Source organism: Nicotiana sylvestris, unplaced genomic scaffold, assembly GCF_000393655.2.
Source record: "Nicotiana sylvestris unplaced genomic scaffold, ASM39365v2 Un00026, whole genome shotgun sequence".
Lineage (NCBI taxonomy): Eukaryota > Viridiplantae > Streptophyta > Magnoliopsida > Solanales > Solanaceae > Nicotiana > Nicotiana sylvestris.
Window position 1 is genome coordinate 51,989 of NW_027184362.1, and position 25,866 is coordinate 77,854.

The window sequence follows — 25,866 nt, forward strand, 5'->3', positions numbered from 1 at the left end:
TGTAAATAACTCAGATATTTCTTACAAGAGAGAAGATAAGAGAGAATATTAGAGAGAGAAGGTAAGGGTGAGGATGTCTGAGGATGTCTTCCTTCCTCGGATTTACATTCTATATAAAGAAAATTAAAACAACTCTTACTGTTTACAAATGACTCCTACTATTCATGAACGACCTTTACTGTTCATGATTATGACATATACTATTTACTTTATGACTCTTACTATTCATGAACGACCTTTACTGTTCATGAATATGACATATACTATTTACTTTATGACTCTTACTATTCATGAACGACCTTTACTGTTCATGAATGCGACTAGTACTATTTACTTTACATTATATGTTTCTAGTAGCTGTCTTCTTCTTTTGTCTTCTTGTTGATACCTTCATTCTAGTTGGACTTCTGGTACATAGTTATCATCTCCGTTGCACTTTGAACATATGTGGTCTGGATATTTGTGTCCTACTAGTTTGCAGTATCTTGTTAATAACTCGTTTGAAATAAATTCTTTTTTCAATGCTCTGGTAGTTGGTTGCATTTCTGGTTTTAATAATGATAAAATCCATTTCTGGACTTCATCCATATCTCCTTGTCGTAGTTCCTTCGAGTTGGCATATATCATCAATTGGTCTCTGGAATAGTAGCTCCAGATAGCATTTCCTTGTAGATAATTGTTAGCTAGTTCTTGAATAATAGTTGCTATACCAATTATTCTTTTATTAGCATAGAAACTTGGTATCTCCATTTTCTGTATCTCCGGTTGTTTCTCTATCTCTTCCGGTATTATCATATCTCGTGTTAGTCCTATTTTTATCACCTGTATTATGGGTTTTATTTCATCATATAGTATTTCCGCTGGTGCTGTATAGAATTTGATGAAGAATAGGTTGCCTTTTGTAATTCTCTTGAAGGTGACAAATGCTTTGTATAGCTCTGGTATTCCAATTATTTCTTCTCCGTCATGGGTATATACTGTGCTGAGTAGTCCGTAGTTGTAACATGTTTTTACTAGGTTTGCTTTTGTTTTTGGTTGGGCTATAAGCCTATTATATCCCTGTAGTTTTTGGGTTACATAATCTTGTGTTGGATCTGTAGTAGTTGTTGATCTAGGGTTTAGGTTCAGAAATGTCTGGATTTTATATATATTCTCAATATATGTTTGAGTAATATGGTTATATACCTTTTTGTTGTGGTGTAGGCTATTAGCATAGGTTGAAGTTTGTGGGGCTATAATTATTGCTTCTCTTGGCTTTTTTGATGTAAATGGCTTATCAAATACGGTATTTAGGTTTACATTGATATGTGGCTTTTTGCTAACTTGTTTGCTTGTACCTGCAGCTGTATATAAAGCAACTGTGTTATGGGTTTTTTGGAGTTTCCCAACGTCTCCTTCTACCTCTGGAAGTTTAGAGTCTTCCGATTGACTTAGCTCCGCATTTTTATAGTCATGCTGCTGACTTTCTAGCTGTTGTAATCTTTTTCCCATACTCTCCATCTGTAAGGATAGAGTAGTAAGGATTGTAAATATGTCTTTTGATTCTTGGCTTTCATCTGTTTGGGTACCTTTGTCTTGATAGGTAGTCTGCAATAACATTCTTGTCAGTTCGTATTACTTCAATTGTAAATGTAAAATTTTGTATATTTAATACAAGTCTCCTTATTTCCTTTGTAGTTACTGAATCCTGTACTTTCCGAGTTATCCACCATTTTACTTGTGTATTATCTGTTCTTACTATAAATTTGTTATAAACAATATATGGCTCAAATGCTAACAAACATTTATATAATCCAAATAGTTCTTTCCTATTTATTTCCCATTTTAATTGTGGTTCCGTGTATGATCCGGAATAATATCTACAATGGTGTTCAATTTTTTCATTATCATATTTATATTTTAGAACTCCTCCGTAGCTGTGATCACTAGAATCAGTTTCTACAATATATGTAAATTGTTTCTTTTCATCTGGAAAATATAGTTTTGGTAATTTTTTACACATATTTTTTATCTTCTGTATATGTATTTTATCTTTTTCGTCAAAATGATATTCTATGTCCTTTTTTAATTTTTTCTGTAATGGTTTTAAGTTTTCTGCTAATTTAGGAATATATTCTCTTACTTGGTTAACCAATCCTAAAAATGATTGTAACTTCTTTTTTGTATCAAGTGTTTCATTCAAGTTAATTATTTTTTGTACTACATGGGTTTGCATTTTTATTCCGTTTTTATCTATTTGTATACCTAAAAATTCTATTTGATTTTTCATTACTTCTGCTTTCTTTTTACTTAAACTTATTCCTGATATTTCTACAATGTGTATGAATTTTTCTAGTAGTTTTATATGTTCGTTCTCTGTTCTAGAATATAGCAATATATCATCTATATATATTATACAATTTTCTAATTGGTTGAAGTAATTATCCATAAAATGTTGATACCTACCTGGTGCATTTTTATATCCAAAAGGTAATACGTTCCATTCGTAAAATCCTTGTGGTACTGTGAATGCTGTTAACTTTTTAGATTCATCTTCTAGTTTTAAATGGTAAAATCCTGATTTACAGTCAAATTTACTAAAATAGTTATATCCTTGTATTTGTCTAATTTTCAGTATTTTATTTGGTATCGGATAATTATATGTTTTTGTTTTTGCATTTAAGTTTCTATAATCTATAACCATACGGCTTTTTCCTCTTTTTTGTTCACTATGCTTATTTACTATAAATGCTGGGCTAGTATGTTTACTATTACTTTCTTGTATGTAGTTATTATCTAATAATTCTTTTATATGCATTTTAAATTCTGTTAAATCATTAAAATTGTATTTTAAAGGTTTTTGTGTTATTATGCTATTTTCATCTATTAGTTCAATCTTTATTTTTGTTTGATGTTTTTCCCATCCTTGGAGTGGATTATCATTATATAGTAATTCTAGTTTATCTTGTAGTGGTTTTATCTTATTTATTGAGAAAATGATTATCTCTATATTATGGTTACTTTGTATTACATTTTCTAATTTTTGGGTAATCTTTTCACTTCCTTTAATCCAGGGTGTTGTTTTTCTTACTTTATTATTTACTCTTTTTGCTCCTAATTTTTGTTTACACGGGGTAGTAAACCACCAATGTGTTTTTGTTATAATATGTGGGTATAATTTATCTAAAAATGGCATTCCTAATAATATATCTTTATTTGTGAATTCGTAACTATATATTTCTTCTATGGTTAATATTTTATCCCATATTTGTATTTTTATATTTCTTGCTTTATATGTTATCATACTTCCTTCATTATTAAATCCTGTAACTACTATGGGGGTTTTTAGCTTTTCCCATTTACTTTCTGGTAAACAATTATGTCTACACATATTAGCTTCTGCTCCTGTATCCACCATAGGTGTATAATATCTATTATAATATCCTTCTACTATTATTTTGGAAAGTATGTATATTTTTGGCATTATATCAAAGTTCTTTTTATTATTATTTTCTTATTTTCATAACTTATTGTTAATTGCCTATCTTCTAATTTATATGGTTTGACTTTTTCTAACCATTTTATCCCTAGTGTAATATTTTTATCTCCTTGATATATTTTAAAATTTATTAATATTGGTATTCCTCCAATAATTAATTCTTTTTCAGTTGTTTCTTCGTTTTTTCTTAACGCTTTTGGTAGTTCTGAATTTTGTTGTTCTATTGTTACTATCTCTTGTTCTGGTATTAGTTCTCTTATAACATAATTCTCTTCCTGCCCTGTATTTATTAGTATTAAATATTTTCTTTGGTCCATTATTCCTGTTATATAATAATGATGTGGGTTTATTTCTTCTATTTTTTGTTCTATTAATTTTTGTGGAGTGGTATAATTTATTCTTTTTGATGTACTTCTTGATGTACTTCTTGATGATGTTTCTGGCATTTCATTATTTATTCGTTTTGATGTGCTTAATCTTTCTTTTACTATTTCTAAATCTTCATCCATGTCTATTTCTGTATAACTGTAATCATTGTTGTCTATAACTGATACTATTCTTTCGAATGGATTTTCTATTTTTATTTTATTTATTTTATTTTTAGCTGTTATCTTATGTTTTGTTGTTAAGACATATAGATTTTTACATCTTGCTGTGAATATTTTACTTCCTGGTGCTAATTCTATTCCAGACATTTTCCAGTATAATACTAATGATTTATCTATATTTTTATCATCTACTGCTACTGAATAGTTAGCACTTACTATAAATTTAAATTTTTGGTATATTAAGTTACCTCTTACAGCACTTATTATACTCTTTTCTATAGGTTGTACAATCCTATCATCTGCCAAGTATATTTCTATAGGGGTATCTATTCCTTCCCTAAAACATGCTTTTATTAGGATCTCCGTTCCTCCTAAGTGTACATATTTTATTGGATTTTTTGCTTTTATATCTTGTATTTCTTTATTTAGTAGTCTTTTATTTAAAATTGGTATTTGTGCTTTACCTTTGATGTATTTACAATCTATTATATGTTCTCTTTGGCTTACTACATAGTATTCTTCTTTTTGTCTTTTAAACCAATTCTTTATTGTTGGTACTTCTAATATTTTGTCTATACTTAGATCCAATTCTTTTCCTTTTATTTGTTCAAATATATTAGCGTCAAATATTATTTTTTGTTCTGAAGATTGTTCATCTTGGTGTTCTTCTTGTTGTATAATTTGTATATCTTTTTCAGTCATAATTTTCTTCATCTGACTCTTCTATATCCTTGTTTATTTCATTTTCAGAGAACTCGTTTTCTGATATCTCATATATGATATTATTTTAGGTTCAATTTGGTTTTTGGTTTTAATTTTGTCATTTTTAACAAAATAAAAAAAGATATAAATACAAAATAAGAAAAAAGAAAAGGAAAACAAAATGAAAAGGAAAATAAAACAAAAGAAATACAAAGGGGGCTGACGAATTGGCCCATTTTACTTGTTTATTTTTGCAAGCCCAAATCAATTAAATACATATACACACTCAAGCCCATGCCTGTCCTCACCCGACCCAATCCTTTTTCCCCAGCTAAACGACGTCGTTCCGTGCCTTTTAATCTGGACCGTCGAGGTCCAAGGATCTAACGGCTGGCAACTATAGGTCCTAATTATATTTAAGTATCGGAAGACTCCCCCCCCCCACCCTCCAGTCTTCGTCTCCAAACACACCCCTAATGAGTTCTGCATAACACCACCGTCCGCCGCCGCAGGAAATCGCCCACGGTGGCGGCTCGTCTCCAAATCATACCAAAATAACACCCTAGAACCCTCTTTCTATCCTCTTTCCAACCCCCAACTTAGTTTCCCTCGAATCTGCCCCAAGTCTTCGAATCTTAAATCTGAAAAACTCCGGCCAAGTCACAAAGTGGTCCAAATCTGACCAAATTCACACCGCCGAATCTCCTCAACTCCCTTAACCCAAATCCACAACCAGTGGTCCTCAAATATCAGTTAAATGGCTCGAATTTTAATTCAAAGTTGGCCGGAAAGCCTAAATTCTCGGAAAGGCTACCAAATCGGTATTACTTGGTCTCCTCATCCTCCTCGTGAAGAATCCATCAGTGGCAAGGGTCATTCATCGCCAAAAGTTATTCAATTATTTTTTAAAAAGAGAAGTGTTACGCCATGGCAGTGAGTTTTCTTTTCTATTTCTTTTTTTCTGTTTTTCTGTATGTTTGAGTATCTGTGACCCAATTGTTTAGTGTTGCTTCCAGTGTGGTTTGAATTTTCAACTTAGGTAGTTTAAATTTTCGGATTAGTTTTGTTCGTTCTGTTAATTGGCTTATTAGATTAATTCTGATTCTTCGTTTGGATAGTTTATTTGTTAGGTATTTGTTAAATTGATTAGTTTAGTTGAAGTTCCTTCTTGTAATTTGATTTTTCTTGTTAGATTTCTTTAGTTCAAATCTGTTTTGAAAGTATTTGGTTCCCGTCTAATTGAATTGGTATTTTGTAAGTTTGATTAAGTTTAGTTTAGTTAATGTTCAAGGTGCATTGGCAGGATAATTATCTCTAGGAGGATTGGATATAGTTGGCTAGACTAGTTTAGTAATTTTGAGTGAATTCAAGGGCGTTGTGGGTAATTGGTAGTTACAAGAATTATGTGGAACCCCCTAAGAGCTTCTAGATGGGGGCTTCTAGGTAATTTGCAAAGGATAGGTGTAGTTACTTGGTTAACAAGTTAATAAATAAAGGGCTAAAGCTGAAAAGAAAAAGGGACTAATAGGGACAACAGAAATGTGAGGGCTGCCCCTCCTTTGGCCTATATAAAGGCATGAATAGTGCCATGAATAAGAAGCTTTTCAGCCATCAAAATTCCCCCCAAATACTCTCTAGCTGCAGATTCACAATGAGATCTGAAATCTGAAATTTCCCTTAGATTGTTTTAGGCTTTTCTATAAATAAAAAACAAAAACCACAACAAAACTTCAAAAATTCAAAACATCACTGTTATACTGCTGTTTGCATTTCAATTTCAAGTTTAATTGCTAGTCAGGTTTCTCTTAGTTCATGGTTTGTTAGTTGAAATTCAGAAACTATTCCATTGGTGTTTGTTTCTGATTGTTGTGGGAATTCTGGGTTGGATTTCAAGTTAAATTGGTGTTCAAGCTGTGTGTGTGGGTGATCTCTGTTTTCCTACTAGGTGTCAAAGTTTTTCTGGGCTTTTTGAGTTAAATCTGAAATTGCTGTTGATTTCTGCCCATCACTGCTGTTTGAATTGCTGAGTATCAGTTTGATTACTTGCTGTTGATCCCTTCTCTTCCTTTTCTGTCATGTTTCCAGGTATGTGACCTTGTAGCTCTTTTGTTTGGAAGTGAATTTGAGGAATGAAATGGAAATGAAGAATTGAAGTCTGGAAACTGTCCAAGCTCACTTGTTTTTTCTGATTTTGTTTGTTGTTTAACTTAGTCTGATTGTTTTGTCCAGATTAGTTGTAGTTGAGCATGTGAGTTACTAGTAGAGTGACATGGTATTAGATGGTTGAATTGATTCATATATGCTTAGATTTGTTTCATTCAAGCTTGATGCATTCTGCAAATGAATAGGTTGAATTAGTTCAGAATTATGGTCTGTTTGTCTATTTTGTTGTGTCGTCAATTGCAATCTGGGCTGTTTTTATATTCCAAACTCACATATCATTTTTCTCTTCAATTCATATGGATTATAGTTAGGAAATAGTGAATTGGTGTTTAGATTGTAGCCTCTGTGTAACGTTGTTGATAGTCGTGTCTCAAGTAAGAAATTGTTTAATTTTCCTAAGGCAAAGTGACATGGGTTGTGAACTGGAATGCAGAAAATCTTCCCCCCTGGTATGTGTGCAGGTTCGAACTGTGAACCTTCTCATGGCGTGCTGAGCCCCATCTTGCTCTAATATTGGGCCTTCTCTCTTTGGCTTAGTTTGGACTGGCATCGTATAAATTCGGGTTTTGAGTTAGGTAGCGGGTCCAAATTAAAAGGTTCTTCATTTTGTTTGGGCCCAAAATTGAACTTGAAGCCCGAACGTCAATATTAAGTAATTAGGACCTTTTATTTTCTTCTAGAGACAAAACAAAAATAGATAATCATAGTTGCTTTTAGGCTTGCCCTTTTAAAATAAAATGAGACGAGCCTCGCCCAATAAAATACAAAATTGTGGGGCCCTCAGTAAAAGTTAAAAAATACTTAGAAATTCGGGACAAGCCGTTTAGCGAATTTCACGTCCTTCCCAAAAGATAACAACGCGTTAGTCTTTTTAGACACGATTTTAATAAAATTACATTAAACTCGGGTGTGCCTTTCATGCGATCCAAATCAAATCCCAAAATGTTGAATAGAATGTGCTTAGGATTGCGGGTACATTTCATGTGACGCGATCCTAAAGCACGCTTTAAACGACGTTCAACTTTCCTTTAAAAAATACATACTGAATAAAAGCAGTTAAAAGTAAAAATTGGCACATAGGTTCTTCATGTAATAAAATCAGATAAATAAGCTAAATGCGATAGTTGAGCGACCTTGCTAGAACCACGGAACCCGGGAATGCCTAATACCTTCTCCCAGGTTAACATAATTCCTTACTCGGATTTCTGGTTCGCAGACTGTTTACAGAGTCATAATTTTTCTCGGTTCGGGATTCAACCGGTGACTTGGGATACCATTAATATCCCAAGTGGTGACTCTGAAATCTTAATAATAAATCTCGTTCCGATTGTTCTTTAAGTGAAAAAACTCCTTTTACGCCCTCGCGGGTGTAGTGAAAAAGGAGGTGTGACAGTTACGACCCAAAATCCATTAAGGGTCGTGCTGGCGCCGGACTCTGCTGTCAGGCAAGCCAACCAAATTACTTAAACAAAATCTCGTTTTTAACATTTTAAAAAACTAGGATTTTTCTTCCATATTTAGAAAATTTTAAAGAATATAGTTTCAAATCAAATAAAAAAGTTAAGCAATTAATACAATACTTCAGACCATCCCAGAACCCGGTGTCACAAGTGCATGAGCATCTACTGATAAGAGCAATAAAATACAACATCTGTCCGGAATACAGTGGGCGAAAGTAAATATAGTACACTAGAAGGGACTACCCTAGCTGCGGCCATCTCGAATGATGCAACTCATCTAGCCCCAGAATCATCCGCGCTGCTATGCCCAGTAAACCACTGGAGTCACATATACCTGTGCAACAAAATGCACAGCAAGTGTAGTATGAGTACAAAAATAACATGTACCCAATGAGTATCCCTCCTAATCCCGAAGGGGTAGAGACGAGATGGTCAACTTTGACACTCACTAGTAGGCCAATGATTATTTATCCTTATTAAATATATTAAACAGTGGATTTATTTTATAAACATGATTCTAATCCAGTTAGAGAAAACAAGTAAACATATAATTCTTTCATGGGAAATTCTCTTAGATTTCTTGTTATTAGTAACAATATGATTTCGAGCCAGAGTGAGGCATGTAACAAACACAAATAAGTCCAGGCAGCAATACAGACATGCACAAATCACACCGAGGCGACAACCCAATCCAACAGAAATAAATATGCACTTACCGAGGGTCGACGGCGCGCCTATAGATGCATCTATTCATACCGAGGCGATCGACCCCATCCACAGATATCAAGCAAATATCAAGTATACACACGAAGGCACACAAATATCCAAGAAAGGTCAATTCCTTTTAATAATTGAAAAAACGAAGCTTAAGACTTTCTTTTTGAAATCCATTTATAATTTTTTATAAGATTTAAGCAATTAAAGCCATCAATGGGTTCACAACTAATCCAAGTATAACATGCTTTTGGGTCCTAGACTACCCGGACAATAGCATAATAGTAGCTATGCACGGATTCTCGTCACCTCGTACGTACGTAGCCCACACAATTAGGAGCACATAATCAATTTAACTCACCTATGAGGTACTTTCCTCCTCACAGGATTAGAAAGGAGACTCACCTTGCTCCGAAGATTCAATATTGGCATTATACATTCCTCCGAAGACTTCAACCAACGCCCCATGCTCTAACACTAGCCAACGATCATACAAATCCATTAATATATGTTGAATTATACTTTACAACCCAATTTATAACCATTCCTAACTCCGAACGAAAAGTTGACCAAAACACCCTCGGGCCCACGTGTCCGGAATTCAAAATTTCTCGAAGATAAAGATTACCATGACCTTAGGAACTCAATATATATAATTTACTCCTAGTTCCATGCTCAAATTCGTGGTGAAATCCAATTTACAATAATTTCTAGGTCTTCCTCTAACCCTCAATTTTCTACCCTTTTTCATACTAAAATCCATATATAATCAATGTATTTAACTCAAAATAGGTAGGAATAACTTACCTTAACATTGTTCATGATGATCCTCTCTTGAACCCTTCCAAGAATCGACCAAGTCATGAAAAATGTGAGAGAAATGGCCAAAATCCGACTTTTAAAACAACCCTCTGCCTTCAAGCATTTTCGCTTCTACGACTCCTCCGCCGCAGGTGCAGTCCCGCTTCTGCTGAAAAATGACCGCATCTGCGGTCCCAGCCTAGCTGCCCAAAACTGCTTCTGCGATGAGTCATCCGTTTCTGCGGATTTCTGACCTCATAAGCGGTCCTGGCTCCCTTCACTCCCAACCGCTTCTGCAGTTCCTCCCTCGCTTGTGCGGGGCCGCTTCTGCTGTCCCATTTCTGCAGAAGCGGACATACCAGCAACCAGCAACTTCTACCTTTCCAAAATCCTAATTTTCGATCCGTTAAGCACCCAGAATTCACCCGAGGCCCCCGGGGCCCCAACCAAACATTCCAACCAGTCCCAAAACGCATTACGGAGTTGCTCGAGGCCTCAAATCACATCAAACAACGGATAAATCATGAATTACACCCCGATTCCAGCTTTATGAACTTTAGAATTTCCAACTTCAACTTTCGATGCCGAACTCTATTAAATCACGTCCGATTGACTTCAAATTTTGCACACAAGTCACATTTGACATTACAGACCTACTCCAACTTCTGGAATCGGATTCTGACCCCGATATCAAAAAGTTCACTTTCGGTCAAACTTCTCAAAAACCTTCAAATTTCTGTCTTTAGCCAAATGCTTTCAAAATGACCTACGGACCTCCGAATTCACTTCCGATCGCGCTCCCAACTCCAGAATCACCATACGGAGCTACTCCCAGTCTCGGAATCCCAAACTGACATTAATAACACTGAAATGCACTTTAAGACAAATTGGTGCAATTTTTTTTGAAAATGCTAACTTCCACAATAGGCGCCAAAACGCTCCCGGGCCATCCAAAACCCGAACCGGGCATACGCACAAGTCCGAAATCATCATACGAATGTACTGAAACCTTCGGATCCAGATTCTGAGGTCATTTACACAAAATTCCAATACTAGTTCATTTCTTCAACTTTAAGCTTTCAAAATGAGAATTCTCTTCCTGAATCAACTCCGAACTTCCCGAAATTCAATTCGGACCACACGTACAAGTCATAACACCTGAAATGAAGCTGCTCATGACCTGAGACTACTGAACGATGCGCTAGAGCTCAAAACGACCGGTAGGGTCATTACAGTCAATAGAGAAAATATATATATAAAATAATGTAACCTAAAAAAAAGTGTAACTACTAAAAAAATACCCCCAACTACTTTTTTAAAGAAAAATAAGCTTTACCCCTACCAACTATTTGTCGTCATTCTCGATAAAAGAACTTTCTCTAAAATATGATTTTAATCCACTAAAACTAAGTAAAGTGTAAACAAAAAGTAAATAAATAAAAGTTTTTGCCTCATTCGTCATGTTTTCCAAATTTATTCAAAGCTTCTAACTACTGCACTTACTATTACAACTGAACACTATTGAAGCTTAAACTTTTGGCTTAGCAAAATGAATGTGATTCATATATAAACACATCGATTTTTATAGGAGCAAAATTTTTAGAGCTCTGATAAGTCCAAATATATTTCACCATTTTCCTTATAGCATAAGTTTCATATCCTTCTAACAAGGTTTCAAAGTTGCAGTACTAACAAAAAAAATTTATTATTTATTTTAACACTTAATTGTATAAAGCTGAAAGCTAGGCTTATAATCATGAACTCCAAATTGCATTGGTTAAACAGAATATTTTTTCTAAAGGTTGCAAGCAACATGATGTGTATAAAGTATATATCTTCAAATAAAAATTCAGAAACAACAAATTTTTATAAATATATATAAGTTATGAAGTTAAAAGTCAACAATCAGGGTCTTTACATGAATATATAGGCTCGCACCAATACTTCACAGTGAAACATAATAACCTATATTTTTTGTAGCTAAAAATAAATTCAATTTTATAGGCATGATATCTAAACATTAGTAAATTCCTTTCTTCCGCCAGGACACGCCATGGTGGAAGCGGTGTCATCACTGCAAAAAGTTCACTAAATATGTGTAACTTATTGATATGTACAAACAACTGATAAATAATTAAGTGACACTGCTTTTGACGTGCAGTTCGCTTGCTCTCCTGGTGACGTGCTCCTGCACTTTAGGTGAGGTTCTGGGGTCGATCTTTTATAAAGTACAATTTTTTGTGCCTTTTCTGCTTAAAATTAACAATAATAATTTTTCATGTAACTTAGTTCCATGGTGAGTTGTCTTAATAATTTTATTTTTCTTTCTTCTTTTTCTTGGAGGGTGAACTTGGTCGAAACCATTTAAAAAATTCGATAATGATAGAGTTTTAAGTGATTGTTTAGTATTTTTTTATATAGAAAAAGAAGTATTTAGTATTATTTCCGGTAAGGATATTATGAAAGCATTTAAAAAAACAAAAAAATTATCGATAAGATTTCATATTTTCTTAAATAACATTAGAATTATTGTTGTTTTAATTTGTATCCTTATAGTGATTTGACAATTGTTCACTTTCTTAAATATCGACATCGCTTACGAAAACTCTTACGTATGCCCCTGTCTTCCGCAACAATACTTATGCAGAATACTTATTTTATATCACAGTGGCCAATCCTAATAAAATTACAATAGCTATTAGACTATATAATACTGTCTGTTATTGACTATAAATGTAATTTCTAAACAGCAAAAGGAATACCTAGACACATGTATATCCAACTTACAATTTCAAGTTTCTTTAATTTTGTCATTATCCTTCTTTTTTAAGAAGCAACGTGATTTCTGCTTTATGGGTGACACCTAGTTCCTAATTCTTTTTTATACAGATAACGGGAAAAATATTTAAGGCACGATAAAAAGTATACCTTAAATATGAGAATGATACTTGTATTCACTCTAACCCGAAGAAGATGTTGATTAGTCAGTATTCGAGGGTCATGAGGCAGTTCACTTCCTATTGTGGTAGAAGGGAAATTTCTGCAAGGAAGATGTATAACTAAGAAATCTTGCTTATTGATTACAAATGACGTGTAGATGAAAAAAAAATAGGTCATTAAACATGATAAGTATAGAACCTAAAAGGAACAACAATCCTTAAGGAGTCCAAATATGTAAAAAGGCCTTAATATATTACCTCCATTATTGCAGCAGAGAGTAACAATCATGTCTTGCGCTAAATGAAAGCAAATATTGCACTTAAAGTTGCCAGCATCACTACAACTACCACTGTTACTGGAGCAAGAAGGACTTGAGGGTGTCCTGGTAGTTGATTTTCCAAACCCACTTGCCATATATCAAATCTAAATATAGGAAATGACTACAATCCCGTAAATGATTAATTAAATCAACAATTAGCAAACTACCACAATACATAACAATCAATCAACTACACCTCAATACGAAATCTAGTTCAGCCAATAATTTGAATCCTCCATATATTTCACTACATTCAAAAAATTGTTGCGAAGATATAGCTGAGAAAGAGGGTTCCATTGAATTCCCTCCATTGAAAATCATACTGCAAATAGGCAAAACGGATATAGATAGTTTATATATAACCTATCGTATTTATGAAAGATCTACGTATAATAACTTCATCAAACAAACACATTGCTGGGGCAACAATCATCACAATTTCAATTAGAATAATTAAACAGCCCACAAAATAAATATTTTCTATAAATTTATTTTTTAACCAATCTAGAGGCGATCCGACATAAAAGTTAATTGTTTTGGGAGTCAGAATGTCTATATATTTTACTGTCTCAGGTCCAAATTATTATTCATGTAGGTCTCCAACTTAATGTAATTTTTCTCAAGAAGTGTTTTCTGTCCATCCATAGCTATGTTTGTAACCTCTTCCATGGTTGATCTTATGATATTTTGCCTAAGCATTTCAACATATTCACAAAATTGAGTCCAATGCATATTGAGATTGCAGCTAGGGAGTAATAGACAAGGTGGTATTGATCATCTAATATCTTTTTTTAATTTTAAATAGAGAGAACTTATTGGAGTCAGCATACGCTACCTCACCTTTGTGCTTCCGGATGATCTAGCTAGCAAATTACCAGAGGAGTAATTTTGCGACTAGCTCAATAATCTTATCCTTACATACTCTAGCGGAGCATCTTTACTAATTCTTTGGCACTTTGTATTTCAGTAAGTACAAGAATAATGAGTTATAAAACTATCACAGTAAAATTTAAACTGTCAAAGAAATTCATGTTTTAATTGAACTAGAAAATACAAGTACTTGATTTTGACTTACAGTGGAAACATCAATCCAATGATTAAGAGCGTTAAGAGGTTTCCCTGATGACGTGTGGTACATGTCATTGCTACTCTTTCAGCTAATTTAACAACTTACCCATTGACTAATAGTGCTGCTGCGACATTCAATATCTAAATTTGCATTTATGCAGAGGCTTGATGTGATCAGTAAGAGTTCAAGCTCTACACATTGACAGTATTTAGAGAAAATCAGCTTCATTTGATTTACAATAACATGTAATCTTTTATAGCAAGTCTCATATATGATAACTTAAAATACCAGGTTAAAGGCTTAAAATTATTTATATTGTTAGTATATATAACTTTGATCTATAAAAGAACATTTTGCAAAGTTCTAATCATGTGATTCAAGGCAGTCCATCACTACTGTGACTATAAAGGGTATTCTGAACCAATATTGCTACGTCATAAGATATGACACAATTATGTAATATGACCAAGTATAGCATATGACAAAAATATGTATAATCCTAGTGTAATGACATAGCATAAAAGGATCCAAGAACATACAATGACTTACCACACACCATTCAATTGGCCCCTGCTCTTTCACCTGAAAGTATACGCCGTAGTATCTCAATATTGTACTATGGCTCTTTCTTGTAGGTTCTGTAAAGTGCAGTGAAGTATACCAAAATCAACTGCAATGATACACAAATATTAGTTATTACATGCTATGATGAGAAAGCCAATCATTCTTCTTATTTTCTTTTTTTTTTTGGAGTCAAAAGGCAACAACAACTGAGATGTGCTTAAGAATGTTCATATTTTCAATTTTGTTCTGCATTAGGCTATGTAAGTAATAAATGAAAAAGAAGCAAATTTTAGCAACCACAATCTCCAAATATTGACGAGAATAAATTTTTAGAATAAACAATATAGAGAATATGTGTATTGATCTCAGTTCAATTTTAGAACAATAACAACAACTCAATTGTAGAACATACTTTGAACTAAATTTGTCCAAAGGGGCCACAAATCGTTGTGCTAGAAGATGAGAAAAAAGATTCTTACATGAGAAGAGAATTTTATAATTTTTTTAGGTGTAACCTCCAGGTCCTGTTAATTCACATTGTATGATTTATAAATCCAAGTGCAAGCTTACATACACAATACAACAGGGGAAAAAAGAAAATCTTAGCAAGATGACTCATCTACTGTAAAACTTCAGAATGAACAACTACTGTTTTCTTCAGGCCATAACTTTACAGTTCTTTTGCCATCTTGCTTATCATATCTTGTGTGTATACTCCTCCAAAAGTAAATAACTCTCGAGTAATATTATCTTTATTCAAGTGTCCAAATATTCAATATGACACGTTCATCTAGTCACTACAAAGATAATTTTCAATATAGTCACGTCAAAGATTAAAAAAATTCTTCTTAAGATGAACGTTATGTTCCCTTTGTCGATGATAAAAGTATTTCTAATGATTTGAGTAAATTAGAATTTCATCTCAAATTTTTGCCTAATTTTAATCTTTAAATGCACTTTTCGATATCCAAGGGCAAATTTTTGTAACCTCAAGGAAAGCCTTGATATCAGCCGCTGATGCTTGTATCATGGTAGACTGTCTAAATCACTTTTGGGATTTTTTTTCCCTCCACTATGCTTGCTGAGATTGGACTCCTTTCTATCTATTTTAATTTCTCAACCTCTTTTTTTGTAGTGAGAAATCACCCCGTCTATCCTTATAGAGTTTAGTGCTTATTACTTGGTTGGGGTGGAACCTTGCAATATAAGAGTTGACTCTTCCTTTCCTATGCTTTTTGTAGACTAAGACTCAGACTAATGAATATATGGGAAAAGGGTCAAAATTACCCCTAGACTATTGGGGTTGGTACAATAATACCCTTCGTCTAACTATTTTGTAAAAATTACCCTCACCGTTATCTTTTCGGCTCAAAGACTGCCCTTACGACTAACAACCCTGTTAGGTAAAAAAAACCTTAATTAATTTCCATGTGTCATCGTCCCATTTTCCTAACTTAAAACTCATCTAAATTAAAATAAACCCACCCAAATTCTAATACCCATAAACAAAAATACTTTTCCCTAGTCTATCCTTCTTCCTCTCCCTCTTCCGTTTCTTTCTCCTCTTTCTTTTCAAAAATATTCCAACATCTAGAACTCTCATACACCCAATTTTTTCCTAAGAAAATAAAACTCAATCTTATAGTTAATCACTTTCCTCTTCCTCTTTCTTTCTCTATTAAATGTACACATCAATACTCCTATTTTTTTCCATCACAAAAATACCATTCATTAACATATTTTCTTACTACACTTCACTGCTTCATAAAATAAGCCCAATCAAGTGTTTATTACAGTCACATTCTCTAATAAGTCGTATTCTATCATATTCTCATGCATATGATCTCAAATATTCCTCTTGATTTAACCATCTTTTTTTTAAAATTGGCGGTGTTGATATAACCAGAAGAGTATCCTCGTACCATAGCTTAATTTATGGACATTATAGGATGTTCAGACTATGGTGAGCCAATGTAGAAGAAAAAGGTCGAGCTCCGAGCAAAGACCAAATAAAACTCTGGTATAATCAAAATTGATTGCGGATTTATCAGGAAATATACAACAAAAAATATTGCAAATGATCAATGACCATTACCATTGACACTCTATTAGTGTTCATATTTGGGTGAAAGTTGTATGACACAAAGTATTGGTGGCTATAAATTTTGGCTGTCTGAACATAAAACTTTAATGGTGTTTGTAGTGATCATTCAAATAGAGTGCAAGGTCAAAAAGTATGAGAAGAAGAGGAAGAAGATATGAATGCCAACACGCTAGAGGGGGGTGGAGGGTGGGGGAGATTTTTCTAAGACGGAGGTATTATTGTACCAACTCCAATAGTCTAGGGGCAGTGTTGACCCTTTTCTATTATTTTAATTTAGGTGAGATTTAAGTTAGACCGGTGAGATGATGACACGTGGAAATTAATTAGGTTTTTTTAACCTAACAGAGTTGTTAGTTGTAAGGGCAGTCTTGGGCTAAAAAGATAATGGTAAGGGTAATTTTTGAAAAATAGGTGGATGTAGGGTATTATTGTACCAAATTCAATAGTTTAGGGACAATTTTGGCCCTTTTCGCTTATTACAAGGGGTGCCGCCTTTCCTGGACCTTGTGTAAACGTGATGGACTGTCCTTTTTTTAACACTCATGTAAATGAAATTAAAAGGAACCCTAGAGAGTATTTCATGTGTTTTAGCATTAACTTTCCATCTGTTAGTTTATATGAGTCCACCAAACTATAGAGTACCTGGTCCTCTATGATTTTTCACTAAGAATACTAGGTAGAAGTAAGTAAAAGAGACACGGGATTTTTACGTGGAAAAATCCCACTCAAGGGGACAAAACCACGACCTACACTTGTAGGATTTTAACTTCACTAACTTGTAATCGCACTATTACTAACCACTTTATAATGACTATATTATAAAGACTTTAACTCAACTAACTAGTGGTACACTTACCACAAGCCACTTTGTCACTCACTAGTTACAAAGACTTTAACTTATGACTAACTCTAGTCACAACACAAATTTAGAAGGTTTGTGATTTTGGTTTCCTAAAACACAACTTCTAAGAAGCAAGATAGAGTTACAATGAAGAGCTAATAACAAGATTACAACTCAACTACGGATGCACATAGACTCATTGTGAAACTGATCCTTTAGTGGAGTTGTCTTCTTGTTCTTGACACACTTGTGACTTCAATGCTTGATTGACTCTTTAATGCTTGAGATAATATCACTAAAGGCTCAAATGAATATTTTGTTCCTTGCACCATGTTATTATACTACCAAAGACATCACAAGGATTATGTCAATTATTAGTACACGCCTCTTCAATAGGAAGTGACTGCTGCACTGTCGCATGAACAATTACAATTGAGTTCCAGATGTATAGTTGACTTATACTTATGTCAGAGAACACCAAGGGATCAGGTCCCTGTCGTGTTCCTCTTTGTAGTAGTTCATTAGCTGGAGTTCAGGCTGAACTTCATTCATTTGAAATGTATACCAAGTGAGTCAGGTTCCCTATCTAGTTCTTAACAATAAGTTTGTTAGATCATAAAAAAAAAGAAATATAAGGCAAAAACGTTGAAAACCCATCAATTACCCTCTTTTTGATGATGACAAACTTAGGCATTGATAGTATCTATTTAGAGAATAAATAACCATATGAGGCACCAGGAACTACCCAAGGTTCCTCCTTAATCAGACCCCCCGTTTCAATCAATTGGTCACCAAGTCCCACTGGCCTTTTGCTTTTGATTCCCCCTTAATTAGATCCCCTGTTTCAATCATTTAGTACACTTCCCCCTTTTGAAATCATTAAAAATTCACAAGCAGGCAAACAATATAAAAAAGTTTAACACAGCCAACTCATGCCACATATGTGCACACAATATGACAGAAAAAAGAAGCCAAAGGAAAACAACATTGTACAAGCAAAAAGAGGAGTTATTTCATTGATATGAACAATGAACTGAGCAAAACAGGAGTAGTAATGGTGAAATCCAGCATGCCATCAGCAAAAAGATAAACAAAAATAGAAACAATAACCACAAAACATCATAACAGAAGATAACTGGTCACTAGGAGGTAACTAAGGGGCACTAAAAGAGGAAGACTGGGAGAGGGAAGCAGAAAGTGTCTTAAGAACCAAGTCTAGTCGGGCATTTGCAGAACTGCTCTTCAAGCAGTTTTGCGCGAAGCTTATCATTTTCCTTTGTCAACCGGTCAACTTATTCATTTGTGGAATTAATGAAACCGGGTCCTTTAACAACTTGACCGAGCTGAGTTTCTAGTATGGCATTTTGAGCCCTCAGCCTTCTAATCTCTTCAGAAGCAGCATTTTGAGCATTGATCAGGTGAGAAATAGTCGAGATGTTTCCACCAACCTGTTCTACGCACTCACATTCTTCCAGAGTAGTTTTATAGAAGGTTTGCTTGCATGTGCCCACTTCGGGATTACCCAAGGGAACCTTGTAAAACTTAAACACTTGAGTGAGGAGGAATCCATATGGAAGCCCATGATTCCCACCTTTAAAGTTTGCCACCTTTTACATATGATCTATCATGATTGCTGGGAGATTGATCGGGAAAAACTCATCAAGAGCTTCCATAGGAATAGATCAGACTTTGTAGTAATATACCGCCTCTTAGAGCAAGGTAAAACACTGTATTAACCAGCTCAAAGAGAAGCTGATACTCAGGAAGTAGCACTTTCTTATGTACTTGTTCCCCCTGCTAAATAGCTTGCTCTTTCACGATAGATTTCCTAAAATTAGCACCACAAACATCTTTGGCCGAGGACATTCTTTCACACGGAATTAGGAGAACCTTCCCCAATGCTGAAGCATCAAGTAAAATGTCTACTCCATTTACTAGCACACAGATGTGATCCCCCTCAACAGTGAAGAGAGATACGTATAAAATTTGTACCGCATCTTTGTACACTATAGGTATGTTCTCCTGAAACAAGTGTTCCCATTGCTAAAATTACACTATCTCCAGAATTTGCCTCATACCTACCATCTCTGAGATTGTCGGGTCAAACATACGACCCCACAAGACTTTCTGATCATTCAACAGATTTCTTATTCAAACTTACAAACCCCATAGTATCTCCTTCAGACATAACTTTCTCAGCTACACTCTTCTTAGACTTACTACCCAACAAAATAGTTAAGAAATCTGCATGGGATTCTGTACCAATAACATCGGCTTCTCATGTCGATCTTCCGTTCGGCCAATTGGACAGCATCATCTTCGTTTAGTTTACTATTAACGTCCCCCAATCCCTAGTTGTACAAGTACAACCCAGAATCTTCCTCTTTCATATTGATGAAAGCGCTAGGCACCTCTTAACAGTTCAAAGTCCCCCCTTGGCTTACCCAGCTTTTAAGGTGAGAACAGCGGATTCAATATCAATAGCTGTGGATTCGATTCCTATTCTTATATATGCAACCTAAGCAGCTACTTTTGTCCGTGCATATCTTAAATCATGCTTTTCACAAGTTCGGTACGCTAGAGGGTGACGAAGGAACACTAGTTCTATTGGCTCTAAGCCCGCATTCTTCCTAGCAACCGAGTCGATGTCAAAGAAACCGAGCGAGGGCCTTCTCTGTGCATTCATGTGCAGCTAGGGGAGTTGCAGGACTAATTTAATTTCCAAAGCTATAAGTCCTAGACTAGAAAGGAGATTTGCTTGGTGTTAAGTCAACTCTACTAGATGCAGTTGCCCAGGAATCCAATGCACTAACTCCTGGACTTAGACGATATGCCCTTAGGGATACGTTAGCAAGTAATCCCTCTCACTAGTTGCCTTTCAAAGGCATTTTTACATTATCCCATTTCCACGTGAAAGCAGATAAGAAGTCTCGTCTTCATCCTATTGTGATGTCATCTCTATTAAACCTGCTATTCCTATCATGCTATTGCTTCTGTCTTCCAACCATCTAAGACCGGATTCAATAGCAGCTCCTGCACCCATTGATTTTGCACCTTCTAACATCTCGAGCTCGGTATTGTACCTTAACCTCAGTACACTTCACACCCACCCAATCGTGAGAAAATGACGATTCACTAAAAACTTCTCTTTTTGTTTTGACGTTGTCAACATCCCGAAAGAAAATTCCTTTGTTAGTGATTCGGCTTTCTATCTTAAAAAAGATAACGAAATTTCGAAGAAGCTCTTTTAAGAATATTTCCCGCACTTCTTCAGTAAATTTTCCTACTTTATTATGCCGATTCCTCTCTCCGTATATTTTATGTTAGAAGGAAGGCAAAAGCTGACTGGTGCTTTGTTTAGGGACGGGAGCCACTCCTTCTTTTCCGAGTTTGCCTAGGAGCTCCTGTCTTAAAAGACGAATACGAATTAGTAGGGCTGCCCCCAATAGCTCTTTTTGAATGGACATCTGAGATAGCATCAAGCCGAGCACAAAACAGATCTGGGCTGCTAATAAGGAGGACTGTTAAGCCTTCTAGCATAGGTGATGCCTTCCCAAGGTCTGGTCTCTTCGGTACAGGTACGGACTTTGAGAAGACGGCCTTTTTCTTTTACTGTGTGGAATAAGAGCGGGTGCCTTTCATTTATCAAGACTAGATAAACCAAAGCAGTCTACGATTGCCGGGTTTTTTAGGAATGGAATTTATAGGAAGATTAGCGGAACCGCCAGGAATCAGTACTGCGTCGACTGCTATGTGCTAAAGACTGCGGAATAAGAGCTCTTAGTCCTTTCGGCACGGCATAAAATAAAGGCTGTTCTTGTTGCGGGTTTATCAGAGCTTGAGAATCTAGCTAGGGCTATTTGAACTAATAAGGAAAAGTAGGCATGCTAAGTACATTTTGATGGCATTGAATCGGAAGATAGCCTATCTAAGAGAAGATGAAATAGCAAGTGCTTGAGAAGAAAAGAAGCTGTGAGGGAATGCGCTCTGACTGATATCATTCAGGCAATTCCATTCTTACTGTCCTAGGAAGAAGGAAAGGATAAAAGATCCCACGAACAGGGTTAGCGTAAGAAGAGCTTTTGCAAGAAGGGCGTCGTTCTCAGATGGGCAGATGGAGCTGTTAGAAAGAATTACCGATCGTCGGGAAGAGAAGGGGAATGAATCTTTTTTTTGGGGAATAAGCACTCTTGTCGCGTCTGGAGTTGTAGATAGTAGGGGGAATCGCCTTTCGAGTTGTTAGAAAAAACACAGTTGTTAAAGTGAAAAGAACTCTATTTTTTGACTTTTAAATAAGAATAATTATCCGATCAAGGGCTAACCCACGCACAGAGAAGGAAGAAGCTATCTCAATATCCTTCACACAGATGACATTTATCTTTCCCATGACTACTTAGTATGTCTCAACAACCGTGTCGCAGAGAAAGAAGAGGGCTCTTTACCAGTATCATTGCTTCTTAATATAAATGTTTATTTTTCATAGCTCTGATACCATTTTGGGGGGGATTGTTTGAGTTCATCTTATTTTTCATAGGATCTTTTTTATGTAGTTGTGGAATTAAATGCTTTTTCATGATTATCTGTAGCTAATGAAATTAACCTTGAAATTTCTTTTATATTTTCAAGTGTGTATTCTAAGTATTTAATATCTTTAGTTTTCTGATATTCTTCTATATTTTTTTCTAATATTATTTTTGACATATTTATATGTTTTAGAATTTCTAACCAGTACTTAAAATATTTGTAACTATCAATTTTTGATTTGTTCATATTAATACTGAGATGTATACCTGTTGATACATATATCCATGGTTTCTATATTTCTCAGTGTTATTTCTTTTCTGTGTTGATAACTTTCAAGTTTATCTTCATAAAATTCAATTTCATTTTCTATAGTTAATAAAGCTTTATTACGTAATTTATTATATCTAATAATATCTTTGCAGGTTTTAATATTGTATTTAACACAATCTATTTTTCTATTTATGTTACTGAGGTTTTTAAGAAGTTTCCATTTCTGGGTATTATAGAATCTTATATAATGAAAAGTGTTATGTTTCATTTATAAAAAGATTTTATTAACTTGATATGTGATCATTAGTCTGAATATAAATCTAGTTCATATAGATCTAATATATCTATTTCATGTGATACAATTAGTTCCGTAAATGCTTGTTCCATTACATATATTATTTCAAAAGTAACTAAAATATCGTAAATTTTTCTTTTAACATCGTTATTAAGTCTCTTAAAGATATATAACATAAGTATTTTGTAGTCAATATTTTCTTCTAATAAATACGTGTGGTTGTTCATTTAGATTTATTATTTATCCTTATCATGTGTTTACTAAACATATTCCCTCTAACCTCTTTGTTTATCATAGAGTTTATCATATTTTAATAAGTTATACTGAACAATCTTTTCTGGTCACTACCATGTTTTTCATGCTTCAATCATTTACCCTAACAGCGCCTCAACTCTGTGTACTCCCCTAAACGGCTTCCTTGCCTACTGGTTTCCACTTTAGGATGGCATAGTCTGGGCTTAACTACTCTCAGCATTATTAGACAGGCAAACTTTCTCAAGATGTTCTTTATAACAGTACTATAACATGATAAACAATTATGATATTTAAGAGATTATAAGGAATATAAGAGTTTAGTTAAACATGATTATAAATAAACTTACCTGGTTTTGTAACTCGTTTGAATGCTCCATAGCTGTTTTAGATACTTGTAAATAACTCAGATATTTCTTACAAGAGAGAAGATAAGAGAGAATATTAGAGAGAGAAGGTAAGGGTGAGGATGTCTGAGGATGTCTTCCTTCCTCGGATTTACATTCTATATAAAGAAAATTAAAACAACTCTTACTGTTTACAAATGACTCCTACTATTCATGAACGACCTTTACTGTTCATGATTATGACATATACTATTTACTTTATGACTCTTACTATTCATGAACGACCTTTACTGTTCATGAATATGACATATACTATTTACTTTATGACTCTTACTATTCATGAACGACCTTTACTGTTCATGAATGCGACTAGTACTATTTACTTTACATTATATGTTTCTAGTAGCTGTCTTCTTCTTTTGTCTTCTTGTTGATACCTTCATTCTAGTTGGACTTCTGGTACATAGTTATCATCTCCGTTGCACTTTGAACATATGTGGTCTGGATATTTGTGTCCTACTAGTTTGCAGTATCTTGTTAATAACTCGTTTGAAATAAATTCTTTTTTCAATGCTCTGGTAGTTGGTTGCATTTCTGGTTTTAATAATGATAAAATCCATTTCTGGACTTCATCCATATCTCCTTGTCGTAGTTCCTTCGAGTTGGCATATATCATCAATTGGTCTCTGGAATAGTAGCTCCAGATAGCATTTCCTTGTAGATAATTGTTAGCTAGTTCTTGAATAATAGTTGCTATACCAATTATTCTTTTATTAGCATAGAAACTTGGTATCTCCATTTTCTGTATCTCCGGTTGTTTCTCTATCTCTTCCGGTATTATCATATCTCGTGTTAGTCCTATTTTTATCACCTGTATTATGGGTTTTATTTCATCATATAGTATTTCCGCTGGTGCTGTATAGAATTTGATGAAGAATAGGTTGCCTTTTGTAATTCTCTTGAAGGTGACAAATGCTTTGTATAGCTCTGGTATTCCAATTATTTCTTCTCCGTCATGGGTATATACTGTGCTGAGTAGTCCGTAGTTGTAACATGTTTTTACTAGGTTTGCTTTTGTTTTTGGTTGGGCTATAAGCCTATTATATCCCTGTAGTTTTTGGGTTACATAATCTTGTGTTGGATCTGTAGTAGTTGTTGATCTAGGGTTTAGGTTCAGAAATGTCTGGATTTTATATATATTCTCAATATATGTTTGAGTAATATGGTTATATACCTTTTTGTTGTGGTGTAGGCTATTAGCATAGGTTGAAGTTTGTGGGGCTATAATTATTGCTTCTCTTGGCTTTTTTGATGTAAATGGCTTATCAAATACGGTATTTAGGTTTACATTGATATGTGGCTTTTTGCTAACTTGTTTGCTTGTACCTGCAGCTGTATATAAAGCAACTGTGTTATGGGTTTTTTGGAGTTTCCCAACGTCTCCTTCTACCTCTGGAAGTTTAGAGTCTTCCGATTGACTTAGCTCCGCATTTTTATAGTCATGCTGCTGACTTTCTAGCTGTTGTAATCTTTTTCCCATACTCTCCATCTGTAAGGATAGAGTAGTAAGGATTGTAAATATGTCTTTTGATTCTTGGCTTTCATCTGTTTGGGTACCTTTGTCTTGATAGGTAGTCTGCAATAACATTCTTGTCAGTTCGTATTACTTCAATTGTAAATGTAAAATTTTGTATATTTAATACAAGTCTCCTTATTTCCTTTGTAGTTACTGAATCCTGTACTTTCCGAGTTATCCACCATTTTACTTGTGTATTATCTGTTCTTACTATAAATTTGTTATAAACAATATATGGCTCAAATGCTAACAAACATTTATATAATCCAAATAGTTCTTTCCTATTTATTTCCCATTTTAATTGTGGTTCCGTGTATGATCCGGAATAATATCTACAATGGTGTTCAATTTTTTCATTATCATATTTATATTTTAGAACTCCTCCGTAGCTGTGATCACTAGAATCAGTTTCTACAATATATGTAAATTGTTTCTTTTCATCTGGAAAATATAGTTTTGGTAATTTTTTACACATATTTTTTATCTTCTGTATATGTATTTTATCTTTTTCGTCAAAATGATATTCTATGTCCTTTTTTAATTTTTTCTGTAATGGTTTTAAGTTTTCTGCTAATTTAGGAATATATTCTCTTACTTGGTTAACCAATCCTAAAAATGATTGTAACTTCTTTTTTGTATCAAGTGTTTCATTCAAGTTAATTATTTTTTGTACTACATGGGTTTGCATTTTTATTCCGTTTTTATCTATTTGTATACCTAAAAATTCTATTTGATTTTTCATTACTTCTGCTTTCTTTTTACTTAAACTTATTCCTGATATTTCTACAATGTGTATGAATTTTTCTAGTAGTTTTATATGTTCGTTCTCTGTTCTAGAATATAGCAATATATCATCTATATATATTATACAATTTTCTAATTGGTTGAAGTAATTATCC

The 25,866-nt window shown here is 34.1% G+C and overlaps 1 long non-coding RNA gene across 2 annotated transcripts; it reads left to right on the forward strand.

The window, feature by feature from the left end:
• Nucleotides 1-5,180: 5,180 nt before the first annotated feature.
• Nucleotides 5,181-12,648, forward strand: LOC104216354 (uncharacterized). Of its 2 annotated transcripts, none has more exons than XR_011404713.1 (3): nucleotides 5,181-5,661; nucleotides 6,814-7,466; nucleotides 11,912-12,648. It is a non-coding gene; the product is annotated as an uncharacterized lncRNA (long non-coding RNA). The 2 variants fall into 2 exon arrangements; XR_011404712.1 differs by having other exon boundaries at nucleotides 12,028-12,648.
• The last annotated feature ends 13,218 nt before the right edge of the window (nucleotides 12,649-25,866 follow it).